Source organism: Syngnathus floridae, chromosome 17, assembly GCF_059516105.1.
Source record: "Syngnathus floridae isolate MCC-2025c chromosome 17, RoL_Sflo_1.0, whole genome shotgun sequence".
Taxonomy (NCBI): domain Eukaryota; kingdom Metazoa; phylum Chordata; class Actinopteri; order Syngnathiformes; family Syngnathidae; genus Syngnathus; species Syngnathus floridae.
Window position 1 is genome coordinate 12398706 of NC_142429.1, and position 14842 is coordinate 12413547.

Consider the following 14842-nt stretch of genomic DNA (forward strand, 5'->3'; position numbering starts at 1 on the left):
GCTGGTGAAATCAAACGCGGAAGCCCGGGAGGCGTCACGGCGACGACAATCTCCAGGAAAGCAATTAGCGGCATTAGCGGGACAAATTGGCGCTCCCGCAGGCCGCGGCCGAGCCGGCCGCTTTCGTAAACAAACCTCTCGACTTTACCCCTGTCTGGAGGCCGGCCACCCGGGCTCGCCGGCCTCCCCTGAAAAACAAGTGATGGGCTCAAGGCCACTTAGGCCGAGTGACGGACGGGAAAGCAAACAGGCCGGTAAAAGTGCTGTCGGTGTGAAAATAAACCACGCTAAGCGGCGTGAGACCTGCTCACCTTCCGACTTCCTGCTTCATCCTCACCATCACATGATGTCGATGATGACGACGACGTTCAGTTTCCAGTTGTCATGAAGATCACGTGTCTTTGATTGCAATCCAAGTGACAGACAAAACATGACAACCAAAACACAGCCGTGGTGACGTGCGTTTTTGGGCTGCTTTTTTTAGGCTCTCGTCAGCGCCTCCCGCAGGGTAAATACTCACACACACTGGCGCGCTATTGGCTTTCTGAGGAGGCGCACGTCAAACAAATGGCTCCCACGTAACCCAAATGGAGACATTGGCCACATCCTGACAGCTCACCAGAGACTCCCCAAAGCCCTCCACTCTTTTGCAGTATTCCCTAAAACTCACCAAACCTTATACGCACGTGTAAACTTGCCTTTTTGTCTCAAGGATTCCTGCCCGAATTAGAACAGGAAGTCGGCCGTTTTGCTCCGTGTGTCGGGATGCTGCGGCAATTCAAGGCGGAGGAAATGAAAAGTGTTTTGCAAATGTTTTCACAGCCTGCGCCCTGCTAATGATTAGCGCGGATCTCCAGGCTTACCCTGACATGATCCCACACGCCTACGTTCTGGGACACACACACACACACCTGGTTTATATGAAGCAAAGCTCACACACCAAGAAGCACATTACTTAAATTTGACCTTGTGTGGTTGACCATGTTTTGGTTACCAAAAAAAACAAAAAAAAAACGAAGTGTGAAGTATGACATGAACAGATAGCCAAGCCAATGGTTACACCTTGGTCACATCATCTTTTTTTCTGGTTTCTTGGAACAGGGCGGGCAGAAGTATCCTGAGGAAAAACAAAAAATCATAAAAGCACAAGGAGAACACTCCGAAAGACCAGGACCGAGTTTCAAACCCAGAACTTAAGAAGTGTGAGGCGGATGTGCTTACCACTTAATCGCCGTGCTTCCACCAACTCAGGTAAGGAAATCATAGTCAAATCTCAGCCAGATGTTTTTTTTGTTCTTCCTGTAACCAAAACCTGCACTTGTCTTGTGTGTTCTCTGAAGTGCATTCAGCAAGTAAGGCAAAAGTGATGTCGTAGCATCTTGGTGTGTCCTGTGGCTCTTTGCAATATTTATGTACGCCGACGCGTTAGCATTACAGCGCTATATCATTGGGGGGGGGGTGGCCCCCGTTGGGACGTGTAATTGTTTCCATTCTCGTTTGCTGTGTTAGGCCGACCGGCAAACGCTGACATGATCTGATAATGGCATGAATTTGTTACACAATGCAAATGAGGATCTCCAGGTGACATCTCTTATAGGATTACCACACAGCTTGAAACACTTGCACCAACCACATCCATTTCCTGACAAACTCAACTCCGCCTCCCACATACGCGTTGCACTCCCTCCACCCGTTGGCTGTTTGTTATGGGAACTGACGCTACAGTACAACACTGAGACACCTGATACTTTGTTTGCATTGTGGACGATGGGAAGACTGAAAAAAAAAATTCAAACTCGCAGAGATACCTGTTTCTCATTTAAAAGGTCTCTCTCTCTCTCTCTCTCTCTCTCTCTCTCTCTCTCTCTCTCTCTCTCTCTCTCTCTCTCTCTCTCTCTCTCTCTCTCTCTCTCTCTCTCTCTCTCTCTCTCTCTCGCTCTCTCTCTCTCTGTCTCTCTCTCTCTCTCTCTCTCTGCACATATATATGTATATAGTTGATATTAATTTTACTACAATGGAATTTCTCATTTCCGAATTGTACGACCTTGACAGCTCAGAGGTCACATTAATAAGCATCCGTCCGATTTCTATGTGATGTGACAATAATACAAGTGTGCGGGGGCTTTAAAAATAATTAGTGGGGGGACGAGTAAGAATACATTACATTTATTAAATTTTTTTGGCAGGCTGTCGGGCCATCAAAGCTCACCCGCCTCACCTTCCCTTTTTGGTGGCTAACCCCTTCCTTGGTCTAAAAGCTTTTTTTAATTATGGGAGCCATTAAAGGGAGGGAGGGAGGGAGGGAGGAAAGGGGGGAGTGGCGTCTCTTGGCTCGCTCTGATGGCATTGTGCGCAATCCATACGCACGCGCACGCATGCTTAAAGATGTATGCAGATCCATTCCAAAAAAAGTCAGAGTGACTCCATAGGCATTAAATTATCTTCTCGATGGAGGTGAAACAAGTAAGGCTTTAAATATTGCGTGTGTGCTGTTAAAAGCCAACAAATAAATTGCGGCTAAAGATAGCCGACAATATGAGTCACCCTCTTAAAAGTAGCACCATAAAGCAAGCAAAAAAAAAGTGCCAGAGAATGATGTCATTTTTTTATAAGACAAATGAGGTTCCAGTGGCGCTAATGTGTCCCATCCTATTGTCACCCCGCAAAGAGATGGCGCCACCCTTCCTCCGAGCGTCCGTTCCCTCCCCGCCCGGTTCTTGGTGGCTTCCTGTTCACACCAATGGGAAGCTTCCATCGTCCATCCAAATGGGGGACGGGGGACAGGCGGCTATTGGGTTACCAGGGCTGCTTTTACCCCCCAAGGTGTCCATATGTGAAGTACGAGGGGATATGGAGGGTGAGGTTCAGGCGTAGGTCCGATTCAAGAACCCGCCCACTTCAAAGGCCACGCACAACAATAGAAAGCTCCTTGAAGTGGAGCAGCCCCCGGCCCGGCCCGGCCTGGCCCGGCCCAGCCCGGCCTGGCCGTTGAGCCCAGACGGCAGTTCTGACGCCTCCCAGCTGATAACGCTTCGACTTTGACGGTGTAACAGAACCACACGGCCCATATGGTGCGATGAGCATTGCCTTGAAATCGGCCATCTTGTGTGATATGTAGGTGGGAACACCGAATGAGCTTATCTGGACCGATAATGGATGAATAGCTTTTGTTTGGTCATTTGAGTGATTTGCCTCCCGTATTGCAAGGCAGAACTGATGGCTACGTGACTACATCGAGGCTGAGAGGCAGGTGTCTCCGTAATGGCTGCTACCAACCTCCCCACGTTCACTCGTGGACACAAAGGCACACGCGCTTTTATTTCACGCATGATGAAGATGAGCTTGTGAAAACGAGCGAGGCGCACGCACCGCGGGCGGCCCATATCGATCCCGATCCCCCAGACTCCATTTCCCTTCACACGCATCCAATTAGGCAGGACTGCGATGGCTACGCAGCGGGAGAGATGAGATGATGTGCACACGCACACGCACACACCACACACACTAATAGCATCATGAACATGCTCCCCCAATAGTTGGCAGAGTCTGTCTCCAGCTCATGTCAGGTGGTGCCTTCAGGGACAGGTGGAACTCATTGCTTTCTTTCCACAACTCAACAATTGCTTGAAATTGTACATTTTTCATCTGTCTATCATCCATCCATCCATCCATCCGTCCGATTATTTCCGACATTGCCTTCAGGGAGCGTGTGTAATCCTGTCTAGCTGGGGATGAAACGCCATGACTTGTTGCAATCAAAAGCAAGACTGGGAATGATCTGTTTGGAATCCTCTGGGATTGAAGGTCATTGATTTTAAGGACCCGGCTGACTCTTTGACCTGGCAACCCCCACCGTGCCGGTCCGTGTGAAAGCGTTGCCGAGCGTTCAGCACGTTTGGGTGGCTTCCCGCCGAGAGCGCAGGCGCGTCCACGGACGGGATGTCCAAGTTGCTCGGGGATGATGCGTTCAAAGACCTCCCAACTGTCAGATTGTCAAAAGCAGATGGGAAGAATCACAACACCTGTCCAGCTCTTTCTTGGTCTGTTTGCTAGCAAGGATGACATGAATATCAACTTTGGTCAAAATCAACCTATTGAAGGATCAATAGACATCTATTGATTTCCATGTGTTTTGGTGACGGTGTGAAATGAGAAAAACAGTCACTTCCACCGCTACCAGCGGCTCAAGAGCTCCGACATGTGCTAGCAATCAAGTCTCTCCATCCCGTGGCTTCCTTCCTCGTCAGTTCCTCTGGCGTGATGAAGAACCAACCGACAGGCGAGTGTGTCAAGGCTGCCCCCGGCCCATTACAGAGGTCACCTGGATTGGAGCGCTGGACCGACGGGGGGCGCCAGCCAGCAGGAAGGATACAAAGTCAGCGAGTCATCGGCGAGGAAGGAAAGGCTCATGACTAATGGCTTGTTTACACACTCTGGATCTTGGGACGAGCGTAATTGCCATGCGACTCCATCAATCAAAGAATCAATCAGTCTAAGTAAACATATTAATCATTTGAAGATTCCCACTTTGGGCTTGAGTCAGGCCGTGGCATTGGAGCAGGAAGCCACGCGTTACCATAGCAGACCACGGCTGGGCTTTTTTTTTTTTTTTTTAATCAGCTGCCGGATCGTTTAGCCCGGATTTCCTCCGAAGCTTTCCAGACTTAAGGTGGGGCATCTAAGCGGCTTAGCGGCTAGGAGGAGAAAAACGAGCTGTCACCGGAGCTTTTGCTATTTCGTCTTGCTGATGCTTTGTTGGCTTTTGTGCAAAAGGACGAATGCCTGTAACATCTTTAATCCGGCAATTTTGTGGAAACTCCAGCACGATTTGGCTTTTTTCAGCCTTGGCAGAGGTTTTCACTCTAGTGAGTGTTCCTGAAATTGGATTCTGTCCTTCCTAAGTGACGGAGGTGATGAGCTCTACCTCCGGGGAAGCGCCGCCGGTCCAAAAACGGCAACTCAAATTGCACATTGGCGCCTCACATTTAAGAGGTGGCCGAGCCGCCAGCTGCCTCTCGGGCGGACGCAAACGACGGACGGCGGGGCCATCGAGCCGGCGGGGCCATCGAGCCGTCAGCGCCGCAAAGCCTTCGTGGCAGCTGAGGCTCGCCGGTGGTCCTCGGATGCAGAGCTTCTGCCGTGCCGTGCCGTGCCGTAGTGTGCCGTGCCGCCTTCCGTCATTAGCGGATTTACGGGCCAATCGCAGAAATGTGGTGACTCGCCCGAATAAAAAAATGCACTGAGCGTTTGAAAGTGGCAATGTTTCCCGGGATTGCAGCAGGGGGGCCCAACGACACCTTGTAACATCTGGCTAGGAATGAAGCAGCAAAGCCCAGTTCAATCCAATCATTAGACTAAATACAAACGTCGCTAAATTCCTAACTTGATACCATAACTTACCACTTTGAACTCATTCCCCTACCTACCTACCTACCTACCTACCTACCTACCGAAGCCTCATTTTGCTTTTTGTGATTTCTGGCTGTGGACCAAGCCCCTAACCCATCCAGGAATTAGCCCGAGCCTGATGCGGGCCAGGCAGCGGCTGGTACTTCTCAGGCACACCTCCTAATGGCGTTCACATAAGCATCGAGAAGAGTTAGCGCTCCTGCGGAGCCCGCGGCCGCCCGCATACCCAGCAAGGATTTCAAATTCACAGGCACTCTAATGAATTCAGGCTGGCGGGAAGGGAGAAGCTCTGCGCTCTTCAGTCCCGTCGTCCCGGCGAAAGGGAAAGACGCAAAGTGTCAGCGCCCTGCCGATGACCCCCAAACAAACGCAGGCAGCGCGACAGCCGCTCCCCGTCTGACAACGGGTGGCGCCAAACACACGCCCGACAGGTAACTGACAAAGGCCGTCTGTTAGCCATCTCCGGCGCAGGAAATGGTACACTTTGCTCTTTATTGGGCTCTTTATGGTTCTGTTCCAATGTCTAAATAAGCTATAAATCCTCCCAAAGACGCTCCTCGTGAGGAGGTAAAGGTCACCGCAGTCAACTAAAAGATAGTTTGACAAAATCAAAGCCCAAAAGTGCTTGCGAATGAAAATCTTGGTTGAGATGATTGCCATGCATTGAGGCACAGTCGGCGGGCGGTCTGCTTGAGTGTCACAATTGATCAAAGCTTTCGCACGTGAATCTGGGCAAGTTTTCCATTTAGTTTCTTCGTATTTGAAGTCCTCTCTGTCTGAAAAAAAATGAATTGGAGCTGACTCGTCAACAGTCTTGACGGTGAGAAGGAAAACATTGTGGGGAAACTGAGAAGCCAGACTGCCGATCGCATGTCAAGTCATAAGCGGTGAACATTAGATTAAGCAAATATTGTGACAATAGTTTCCGCATGATGCCTTTTTAATTCCCGGTGGAAAAAAAAGGGCGCCGTTGTTCGCGGCTTCTCCAAACGAGCCGTTTGAACGGAGCCGCTTACTGCTTCGGCAAACAACGGGCTAAATGTTCACTTCAGTGAAGAGTGACAAATAATCCTTCCAGGCACGGAAGATTCCAGTGGAGCAGAACAGACAGGCGAGGGAGGCTCCTTGTGGAGAAAGCGGGCCGGTAAATGTCGTAAGATGATGCGGAGGCACACGCCGGCATCTTCTTTAGGCTGCACTGTAAAAAAAAAAAAAAAAAACGGACTCAAAGGACTTAATAATTCACATAGAGTATCAAACTCTTTAATATTGTACTTAACGAAAACATATAGCAAGAATTGAATATATTTAGACAGAAATGTAAAGAAATGATGCTATTTGAAATAAACGGACCGTATCCGTTAGCCCGTCCGTGTCTATGGCGTTTGCCTTTACGTGTACGTATGTGTTAGCATTACGCGAGCAGACTTTCAGTGCGCGGTGGCTTGATGAATCCCATTTTTATAAATCCATACGTCCATGAGTCATGACACCTCTTTCATTCTGGGGGAGGGGGCTTCCAGTGCTCATAAATCTTTAAGAGGGTTCAGTCTATTGTCCAAAGCGTACTGTGGCCATTTTAGCTGTGAGGCCGCCCTAACCACAGGCTGCATGTTGGCATGCCCGCCGCTCTTTTAATAAGCCAATTACGTGAACGTAGCTTCTTAAAGGCACCCAAAAAAGGGCTTGGAACCTTGCGTCGTTGCCGTCGGGGCGCCTGGAATTCTCTGTGGCGTTCATAAAGTGGTGGGAATGTTGGGGGGGGACCCTGTGGAACGTGATGCCGGCTTGTGACATGGCGCTGCTGTGCCGCGTTGTACCACACATTTGGAAACACTTGACGTATGGTGACTTTCTTTTAATGACATACTTTGAGTACGCACGGCGAGAGTCGCGCATCAGCGTGTGAGTGTTTTTAGACGAACAAGCCTGAATCAACACTTTAGCGGCTTTGTGCGTAATGCTAATTTCCAACTTGCGGCGCATGTCCCATTCTTACTGTTGACTCGCGGCGTCAGCTTGTTTTCTTGTTAATTTGCTGCTGGTGAAGCAAATATATTCCGTTTCGAAAGTAATTCTGGTAGATTTGTAGAAACGAGCAGGTAAATAAAGAGTCAATTAAAAGATGTCATGTGACTCCAGTGTCAAGGCTAATCCGGTTTTCAAGGTATCAGGAATGTAATTATGAACAATTCTCCAACCGGGCGAGGATCCAGTGACAGGCCAGCACGTTAAGTCGTATCGATCTTTCGCTCGGGTGATTGTGATTGGTTGCTATTTGCGAACTCCTTACCTTTCCTCCACGACCCCCATCAATTCCACTCTTTTGTCTTCCATCTATCTATCGAACGCCATGCCGTGACCATAATTCCCACCGAGCACCTTTGCTCCTCTCCATCGGTTGTTGAAGTGTTTTGCCTTTCCTGGATTCCTGTAACCTCCAGAGTGCCTCTTAAGGGCGGGATTGAATTCGGCCCCTAATTTCATTTTGCCCTCTCAATTCGATTCTTGGGGTATGGGAGGGGGAGTCAAACAGGTCATCGTACTGAGAATCTCCTACTTTTACGACTGCCATTTTTTTATTGAACTTTTATGAACACTGTCATTCAGATGTTTACTGCAGCTGTCATGTTATGATTTTTTTTCCTCCCGTCTGAGGCCTTCCCAAAAATGTTGCCGGATGATTTTTTTTGGGCTGTAAAAGTGTGAAACGTCTACGTAAATCATTCTCACGTCCACGTGGGAGTTGGGTTTTTTTGGGGCGGGGGGGGTTTGAGGTAGGGGAAGCAGCTTGGAGTTGGCACATGAGCGTTCCGGAAAATTCCCAACAAGGCTTGTCAAGTTGTAAAGTGCTGAGAAATACTCAAATTGAAGGGAAAAATGCAGCCTGCAGCTGCATTTGGGGTGTAAATTGTAGTCCGAAATCAATAGCCCTCTCATATTTTAAATCCCTGTAAAGTGAAAATAAATGTCTCCTTAATTTGACACACCACACTCAGCTGTCGACTATCAATCAAACCTATGACATAGAAAAATGGATGCTACACATAACTTACATATTTCAGCCGCCACTTAAAGCCTCTAGTAGCTGGACTATATCTCATCAGGTGGTCACAGGGCTTGGCCGCAGCAATGAGGCGCTCGAAAGTGACAAGCCTCGAGCTGGCGTCCACATTTCCCGTGTGTCTGTCATCGTTCAAAATCATCCGAATTCCTGGTCTGACTGAACACAAGTGCTAGCTACCAACCAGACATGTTGGTGATAATTCAAAATCCATCACAAGTTGAAGGCATCTCAGCTTGCTTTTGCAGGCTCTCTAGAAATCAATAGGATTGTTGCTCCGACTAGTATGTGGGTGTTAAGTGGACACGTGCCTCTTGTAAATGTTGCCCGGCGAGTCAAATAAATGAAGTGCATCCAAGCGTATTGAGGTGGAGCATATATAATATGCGAGCGAGGACATTTCCTATTAAGGTTAAGTGTGCGTGCGTGCCTGCGTGCGTGCGTGCGTGCGTGGTCGTCCTCCGAAGACTTCAACCCAAAACAAAACCGGCCACACAAAAGGAATTGCGATTAAAATCCCCCCACGTGTTATTTCAATCAAATACTTTCCGCGTCGTAAAACGTCAAATCAGGCCCCTAAGATGGGCCTTTGATAGATTAGCGTCAACCGCGAGGCTCGCTGCGTAGGGTCTTTCAACTGGCGCGGCGGTCCAACCTCCGCCTCAATGGGAGAAGAAGAGAGAGAAAAAGTATCTACTGGAATTGGAAAAGCAGCAGAAAGCAAGCAGCTGCTTTGCCGGGATCCGTGCCAGGCATTGTCTTGCAGACACAAAGACACAAGCGAGCATGGGAGCGGACCTTGCCATGAGTAGAAGTAATCCACGCAGTCGAGAAAAATCAAAGAGGCGCGCGCCAAGGTCATGCACAGGCTCATGTGCGAGAGCAACTGAGACATTGTTTGTGCCATGTCAATGTCAAACGTCTCTCAGGGCAGCCAGTCAGGCTTCAAGATGATTGACAAAGGTGTACCGCAAGGTTCAGCCTTAGGTTCTCTTCTATTCTCTGTTTTCACCCCCAAAAAGTATGTTCTGACCTTCAACAGAAACAGAATTCGTAAATAAACACAACTTACGCAAATCATCCTTACCGTGGTTGCACTTGTTTCGTCTCGACAAATATTCGGTTCTCCTGCAGTATGATTTTTGGAATGGTCTCAAAGGCAAACCGAAGGCAGTGTTGTATGATTTATGAGCCCCGTCCGGCCATCCGTCCGTGTATTGTATGGTGTATGGCGAGCTACCGGGGACTGATGTACCGCCTTGTTAATCAAACACAAGCTGATTAAATTATCTGTCTGATTTACAGCACACGCTTCCCCCCCCTTCCTCGCCGTCTGCCCGCCTAGTATGTAACTCAAGACAACATCTTAATTCAGCATGCAATGTTAGGACACGAAAGCTACATAGTATACTTCAAGTCAAGCAAAGGGGAAGCTTCATGGAACGCTTATTAGTTTAGAGCTCCAAATGACCATAATAAAAGCAGGGTAAAAAATGATGACACAGCCCGCGTCCAATCCCATTGGGCTGTGTGATCTGGGCCAGTGTTCCAGGCCGGCCACATGCTTTGTTTTGTGGAAAGATGTAAAGGCCGCAAAGCAGACTATTACTACTTCCAAATGGTCACTTTCTTTGTTCTGTCAGATTTGAAGTCATCAGTGTGTGATTCATGATGTCGTCACTACTTTGATTTGACTCCGTTGACATTTGCTGCGGTGAGTGGAGCTCAATGAGTGTGTGCGTGTGTGTGTGTGTGTGTGTGTGTGTGTGTGTGTGTGTGTGTGTGTGAGCGTACAGCAGCTCCGGGCCATGGGAAGCTGGATGGCAACACAAAGAAATATGAGCTTGCAAAAGCGGTAGCTAAAAATCCAAATACACTTTGAATCAGTTTGCACAGCGGAAATGAACACAATGTCGTCGGTACGCTTTGTTTGCTCGAACGTTGTCGTCGGTGCGCTGGGTCGGGAAGGCTCTTTGGTTTTGAAAATGCACATGTACAAGCCTGCCATCCCCTCGTGCGCACAATTAGGTCGGATGTAATGAAATCACGCCGCGATGTCCTGGCTAATGGAGGCGCCGGCGAGCGAGGTCAACCAGCGGCCGCCGCAGCTGCCTCTTACGTATGTTAGTCTTTCTTTTACTACCAGAGCACCTGTTTGGATTTCCTCAGTGAAACGGCGCCGCTACGTGTTCAACTGTTAAGAGCAACACGCATGCTTACTTAGTGGGAAAAGCCATGTCATCACGGTCAAATATTTATGAGACACACACATAACGTGATGGGATTACAGTCTGCAAAATATCCTCGCACGTCCAGCCTGGGATCCAATTAAGGATCCATCTAAATCGATCTACAATGTCAACCTGTCTACCTTGATCTATAATATCTGTTCATCTATTGTGTCTAGATCTTAATGTACTACGCCAATAGCTGAAGGTAAATAGGTGACTCCGTCTTGGCCACACGGGGCAGTATAGAACAAAGAGTTTCTTGACACATTCCGAGTCCTCGCTCAGCTCGTCAGTACAGCGCTTATCATAAAAAGGTATCCTAAGATACATAATGCATGACTGCGAAGTAGTGTCGGTCTACATGTGTTGCTCTTCTATTTGTGTTCATGACAATTGACTGATACACATCCATGGTGACACTTGCCTCTACTGTCATTTCAAGGGACTGCAGTACGTAAAGAGATGATGTAACTGTTGTACATTTCATTAAGGGCCGGAGAGGCTCGGGTGCTCACGGCGCTCGTCAATGGGCTCCCTGACCCGCCAGTGGCGCCGGGCGCTAATGAAAAAGGCAGGGAGTGGCTTCTTGAAGCTGAGGGGGACTCACGTGAAGGTCACTTTGGGCCTCGGAACGCTGGCCGGATGAATATTGCTGTTTTGTGAGCGTGAAGAAGCTCTCGTTGGCTTTGTTTGTGTTGGAGCGCTGTACCGTGACAAGATCCATCGTCAAAGCTTGCACAAATTTCAAGCACCTGGCCTCCAATAATACAGAAAGGCTTCTCCATCTGAATTGGACAATCTGTTTGTCATCCACTTTTACGGCCGCAGAGTTTTTACTGAAAAGCAAGTGATACGACTGTCTGTATACGCGCCAAAGCCCGCAGAGTGGAGCATAGTAACAGGAACACGAGGCCTGACGTGAGCCACAAATCAGACATTTTATAAGGGGAAAGAAAAAAAACCAAAAACAAATTGGAGCTCATCGTCTTTTGGCATTGTGACGTCCAAGCTGGTTTTTTTCCACATCAATTTCCTGCTGTGTGTTGTTGAGTCAAAGTGCTACTTTACCGCCAAGCCTAAAAAGTGTTTATGTTGTCTTTTTCTTTTTTGCTCGAATGGCTCCCGATAAAGTTCCGTGCGGCACAAAAAAGACCCCTGTGTGAGTGGGGAAAGCTTGATATGAACCTCTATTGATCACTTGGACTGTCCCAAGGCTATGAAGCTTTTCCATCATTCCAGCTAGCCAGCCTCTACGTGCTCATTTGTAATGTTTGTCAGGCCACTTTCTGGATTATTGACTTGCACATTTGGGTGAATCTCGGGAAAGAAAGCTCAGCTTCCGCTTTGGCGTTCGAGAGGAGGAAAATGGAACGGCAAGGACCGGCCGCGCAACTTGCGCTCGGTCCCATGTGCGGAATGAAAAGAAAACGGTGCCACGCTCAAGAAATCGAAATAGCATCATACTATACGGCTTATTGAAGGCAGGTCAGCTATCAGGGTATTGATTTGTGAGCAAAGGCAAGGCAAAATTGAGGACACTCGTCGTGTCACTATCTCCTTTGACGACGCTCATTACGTATTCCCGGTGTTGCTCGATTGATTGAGCCAATATAATCAAAGGCTAAAATGTGGTCCTCATTTGCAGCAGGTACTAAGCTATTCCTTCCTCAATGCAATCCCCGCAGAAGGAAGACGTGACAGAAGAAGGAAGCAAATTCACCCACACCGCAGTGTGATTCCGCCAGTTGAGATTAGCTTTCAAGGCTAATTAGTAGCTGTCGAGACTTTTTCCCGAAGCTTGATGGATGATTCCACGTGGGAGTTAACATGACACACTCGGGCGGCCGCAACCCTCTACGATCACTTCCTTGAGCTCCGAAACGTTACCTGAGAGTTGAGCCTGACTTGTCAGCATGCGGTGAGCAGCCACTTGGTTCGTAGGCCGGCTCCTAATGACGTTTGCGTCGGTGTTTGGCAGCCTCCCACATCTTCAGAGCCGAAGCTTTGATCGATCACTCAAAGCCCTGTTTTCTTTTGGGGGTCGTCTCAGGTTTGCCGGCGGCGACCCCCGGGTCCCATACTAAGTGTACGGAGGACTTTCTGCTGGCGTACTGTAAAGCTAGCTAGCGGGTACTGAAGTAGCAGCATTTTGGTGTGAAAATGACTTTGCGTTATTTGCTTGTTCAGGGAGTCTTTCGACTTGCATTTGAAATGCTAGGAGGAGTTATTGTTTGAATGAGTGAAAAGTTGTAGTCGGCAGCCTTTTGGGTCCACTCGAAGGTCTGGAGAGACTTGCTGGATCAGCTTTTGGAAAGATGAAACGCAGCACAAAACCAAATCACCAAATATTGACTTGGGAAAAGGGAGTGGAGGTTGTTTGAAAGTTTCTTCACGCCGACTAGCGTGTTTTGCTTCTCGCGCTAATGGATTCGGCAGTCCGCCTCGCCTCAGCTTTTAATCACCACTTGATGTCGTTAGGAAGAGTCAGCAAATAGCGAGTCGTCAGCAGAGGATTGGGAGCTCAGAAATGAAATCTATCTGCAATGATATGGGAAGGCGGTTTTTGTCCCGCAGTAATTATCCGTTACAAGTGTCCCTCCCTCCCTCCCGTCTGATCTGTTTGGCATTTTGACTAATGGCTCCTCCTGAGCAAATTGATGCTGCAAAGTAAGAATCAATCAAAACTTAAAGTGGCTGCGCGCCTGCCCGAGCTGTGCGGCGGCGCCGGCGGCGGCCATGGTAAAGCCTTCTTCTCCCTGATGAGTATGTTTCTGATGGAATGGTTTTCAAGAGGCCTGGGGTCAGCGTTCACTAATGAACAAAGCCTAGCGATATTGCTAACATGCGAGCTGGCTTGCCTGCGTGCGTGCCTGCGTGCTGTTTCTAATGAGGTCACGTCAACAATGCACATGTGGCTTTGTTCCTGTGACAATACGTTTTGGGCAAACGCTCAAAGTCGCCCGCTCGCTCAAAGTCAATAGGGAGGCCTGCTGGCATAGAAGAAGTAAGAAGGACAACGTGGTGGGCGGGGGTGGCCAGAGGCACGTGACAATAAATGGCGGGCCAGTTAGGGAAAACTGCAAACATTTGACTTTGATTTGACGACAAGGCACACATCCAGATGTCTGGCTTTTCTCGACAAGGTTTCATTATGGGATCAATGCGGTCTGAAGAAAAGTGATGATGAAGCCTCGCAAGACTGCGTCTTCTTTCAAGTGCAAACGAAGGGCAGCCATGACAAACAAAACCAAGTCCGTAAGCCTTGCATCCACTTTTATGTATCAGGAGTTTGGTTGCGTCAAAGTGCATTTGCAGAAGACACCAAACGATGCTAAAGTGATTCGAAACAACTGTTTCTAATTTGCCTAAAGCAGATCTGCTGCTGGGATACCGCAAGGATCCATACCCAGAGCACTATTGTTCCGCTCTAATATTCGAATCTATACCTACCCCAAAGAAAAAATTCCCCGGTTGTCCGCATAGTCATTTGAGACCCCCACCGACATAAATGAAAAATTGTACTTGTGTATGTGGTTCAAGTCATCTGTTTCCAATGAAGGCATCAACTGGGGTCATCTGTAATGCTTTCTAAGCAAGCACTCCAGCATTCTCTCAGCAGTAAGCTTTTGCGCCTTAAATCCCACAAGATATTAATCACCGCTCATCGTAAATACGTACTGAACGTCCACTTCCAAAGGATCCCAGTGTGGCATTTACTCTCTGGACACTTTATTAGGGACACCTGCACAGTACGACAATCGTTAAGCAGCCCACCAAAAAAAAGCTGCCTTTGTAAACACGCAGGCATGTTTAGGATTATGTTGCTCGTCGGCGGTTGCGCCGCAATGTTGTTTGTGCCTATGTTGTTCCGGGAGATACCATGCCGCTTATAGTTTCCACTTTTGTGTGACATGGGTCGTAAAATGCCGCCAAATGTGGTTCAAAATTGTTTTTGAATTCCTCCACATACGTATGTATAATTTCCAGTTAAAGTTGACATGGATTGTTTCGTATTGTTAAAAAAAAAAGCTTTGGCTCAGACGCCACTGCACAATTTTGTGTGCGTTCCTTCCCACGAGCTCCAGCGCTGTAATGGTAGTTGACCTAATGATGCCAAGTCATCGGATAAGGTGCATTG

General features: G+C 48.3%; 1 long non-coding RNA gene across 6 annotated transcripts in view; it reads left to right on the top strand.

Moving 5' to 3' along the window:
- LOC148384678 (uncharacterized) overlaps positions 1 to 14842 on the top strand; it is a 114124-nt gene that overhangs the window by 77862 nt on the left and 21420 nt on the right. For all 6 annotated transcript variants that reach the window (XR_015853281.1, XR_015853282.1, XR_015853277.1 and 3 more), the window contains one exon: positions 1102 to 1251. This is a non-coding gene — a long non-coding RNA (uncharacterized LOC148384678). The remainder of the gene's footprint in view (positions 1 to 1101; positions 1252 to 14842) is intronic.